The sequence below is a fragment of the Oncorhynchus masou genome, unplaced genomic scaffold (genome assembly GCF_036934945.1).
Source record: "Oncorhynchus masou masou isolate Uvic2021 unplaced genomic scaffold, UVic_Omas_1.1 unplaced_scaffold_789, whole genome shotgun sequence".
NCBI classification, from domain to species: domain Eukaryota; kingdom Metazoa; phylum Chordata; class Actinopteri; order Salmoniformes; family Salmonidae; genus Oncorhynchus; species Oncorhynchus masou.
In genome coordinates, this window is record NW_027014361.1 from 122,501 (window position 1) to 126,587 (window position 4,087).

The following is a 4,087-nucleotide window of genomic DNA, read 5'->3' on the forward strand; positions in this document are numbered from 1 at the left end:
TGATATACAGTAGTAGTGTGATATAGTAGTGTGATATACAGTAGTAGTGTGATATACAGTAGTAGTGTGATATAGTAGTGTGATATACAGTAGTAGTGTGACATAGTAGTGTGATATACAATAGTAGTGTGATATACAGTAGTAGTGTGATATACAGTAGTAGTGTGATATACTAGTGTGATATACAGTAGTAGTGTGATATAGTAGTGTGATATACAGTAGTAGTGTGATATACAGTAGTAGTGTGATATACAGTAGTAGTGTGATATAGTGTGATATACAGTAGTAGTGATATAATAGTGTGATAATGTAGTGTGATATACAGTAGTAGTGTGATATAGTAGTGTGATATACAGTAGTAGTGTGATATAGTAGTGTGATATACAGTAGTAGTGTGATATAGTAGTGTGATATACAGTAGTAGTGTGATATAGTAGTGTGAAATACAGTAGTAGTGTAATATACAGTAGTAGTGTGATATACAGTAGTAGTGTGATATACAGTAGTGGTGTGATATAGTAGTGTGATATACAGTAGTAGTGTGATATAGTAGTGTGATATACAGTAGTAGTGTGATATAGTAGTGTGATATACAGTAGTAGTGTAATATACAGTAGTAGTGTGATATACAGTAGTAGTGTGATATACAGTAGTGGTGTGATATAGTAGTGTGATATACAGTAGTAGTGTGATATAGTAGTGTGATATACAGTAGTAGTGTGATATAGTAGTGTGATATACAGTAGTAGTGTGATATAGTAGTGTGAAATACAGTAGTAGTGTAATATACAGTAGTAGTGTGATATACAGTAGTAGTGTGATATACAGTAGTGGTGTGATATAGTAGTGTGATATACAGTAGTAGTGTGATATAGTAGTGTGATATACAGTAGTAGTGTGATATAGTAGTGTGATATACAGTAGTAGTGTGATATAGTAGTGTGATATACAGTAGTAGTGTGATATACAGAAAAAGTGTGATATATTAGTATGATATACAGTCGTAGTGTGATATAGTAGTGTGATATACAGTAGTAGTGTGATATACAGTAGTAGTGTGATATACAGAAGTAGTGTGATATACAGTAGTAGTGTGATATACAGTAGTAGTGTGATATACAGTAGTAGTGTGATATACAGAAGTAGTGTGATATACAGTAGTAGTGTGATATACAGTAGTAGTGTGATATACAATAGTAGTGTGATATAGTAGTGTGATATACAGTAGTAGTGTGATATAGTAGTGTGATATACAGTAGTAGTGTGATATACAGTAGTAGTGTGATATACAGTAGTAGTGTGATATAGTAGTGTGATATACAGTAGTAGTGTGATATAGTAGTGTGATATACAGTAGTAGTGTGATATAGTAGTGTGATATACAATAGTAGTGTGATATACAGTAGTAGTGTGATATACAGTAGTAGTGTGATATACAGTAGTAGTGTGATATAGTAGTGTGATATACAGTAGTAGTGTGATATAGTAGTGTCTAAATATGGTTCCCAATCAGAGACAACGATACACACCTGCCTCTGATTGAGAACCACTTCAGACAACCATAGACTTAACTAGAACACCCCACTAAGCTACAAACCCGATACCAACACACCACATACAAAAACCCCATGCAACACCCTGGCCTGACCAAATAAATGTAGATAAACACAAAATACCTCGACCAGGGTGTGACAGTGATATAGTAGTGTGATATACAGTAGTAGTGTGATATACAGTAGTAGTGTGATATGCAGTAGTAGTGTGATATAGTAGGGTGATATACAGTAGTAATGTGATATAGTAGTGTGATATACAGTAGTAGTGTGATATAGTAGTGTGATATACAGTAGTAGTGTGATATTCAATAGTAGTGTGATATAGTAGTGTGATATACAGTAGTAGTGTGATATAGTAGTGTGATATATTAGCGTGATATACAGTAGTAGTGTGATATACAGTAGTAGTGTGATATAAAGTAGTAGTGTGATATAGTAGTGTGATATACAGTAGCAGTGTGATATAGTAGTGTGATATACAGTAGTAGCGTGATATAGTAGTGTGATATACAGTAGTAGTGTGATATAGTAGTGTGATATACAGTAGTAGTGTGATATAGTAGTGTGATATATTAGCGTGATATACAGTAGTAGTGTGATATACAGTAGTAGTGTGATATACAGTAGTAGTGTGATATAGTAGTGTGATATAGTAGTGTGATATACAGTAGTAGTGTGATATACAGTAGTAGTGTGATATAGTAGTGTGATATACAGTAGCAGTGTGATATACAGTAGTAGTATGATATACAGTAGTAGTGTGATATACAGTAGTAGTGTGATATACAATAGTAGTGTGATATAGTAGTGTGATATAGTAGTGTGATTTACAGTAGTAGTGTGATATAGTAGTGCGATATAGTAGTGTGATATACAATAGTAGTTTGATATACAGTAGTAGTGTGATATAGTAGTGTGATATACAATAGTCGTGGTATATACAGTAGTAGTGTGATATAATAGTGTGATGTAGTAGTGTGATGTAGTAGTGTGATATACAATAGTAGTTTGATATACAGTAGTAGTGTGATATAGTAGTGTGATATACAGTAGTAGTGTGATATACAGTAGTAGTGTGATATACAGTAGTAGTGTGATATAGTAGTGTGATATACAGTAGTATTGTGATATAGTAGTGTGATATACAGTAGTAGTGTGATATACTGTAGTAATGTGATATAGTAGTGTGATATACAATAGTAGTGTGATATACAGTAGCAGTGTGATATAGTAGTGTGATATACAGTAGTAGTGTGATATACAGTAGTAGTGTGATATAGTAGTGTGATATACAGTAGTAGTGTGATATACAGTAGTAGTGTGATATAGTAGTGTGATATACAGTAGTAGTGTGATATACTGTAGTAATGTGATATAATAGTGTGATATACAGTAATAGTGTGATATACAGTAGTAGTGTGACATAGTAGTGTGATAAACAGTAGTAGTGTGATATACAGTAGTAGTGTGATGTAGTAGTGTGATATACAGTAGTAGTGTGATATAGTAGTGTGATATACAGTAGTAGTGTGATATACAGTAGTAGTGTGATATACAGTAGTAGTGTGATATACAGTAGTGATATGATATAGTAGTGTGCTATACAGTAGTAGTGTGCTATACAGTAGTAGTGTGATATAGTAGCGTTATATACAGTAGTAGTGTGATATAGTAGTGTGATATACAGTACTAGTGTGTTATAGTAGTGTGAAATACAGTAGTAGTGTGATATACAGTAGTAGTGTGATATAGTAGTGTGATATACAGTAGTAGTGTGATATACAGTAGTAGTGTGATATAGTAGTGCGATATAGTAGTGTGATATACAGTAGTAGTGTGATATACAGTAGTAGTGTGATATAGTAGTGTGATATACAGTAGCAGTGTGATATACAGTAGTAGTATGATATACAGTAGTAGTGTGATATACAGTAGTAGTGTGATATACAATAGTAGTGTGATATAGTAGTGTGATATAGTAGTGTGATTTACAGTAGTAGTGTGATATAGTAGTGCGATATAGTAGTGTGATATACAATAGTAGTTTGATATACAGTAGTAGTGTGATATAGTAGTGTGATATACAATAGTCGTGGTATATACAGTAGTAGTGTGATATAATAGTGTGATGTAGTAGTGTGATGTAGTAGTGTGATATACAGTAGTAGTGTGATATAGTAGTGTGATATACAGTAGTATTGTGATATAGTAGTGTGATATACAGTAGTAGTGTGATATACTGTAGTAATGTGATATAGTAGGGTGATATACAATAGTAGTGTGATATACAGTAGCAGTGTGATATAGTAGTGTGATATACAGTAGTAGTGTGATATACAGTAGTAGTGTGATATAGTAGTGTGATATACAGTAGTAGTGTGATATACAGTAGTAGTGTGATATAGTAGTGTGATATACAGTAGTAGTGTGATATACTGTAGTAATGTGATATAATAGTGTGATATACAGTAATAGTGTGATATACAGTAGTAGTGTGACATAGTAGTGTGATAAACAGTAGTAGTGTGATA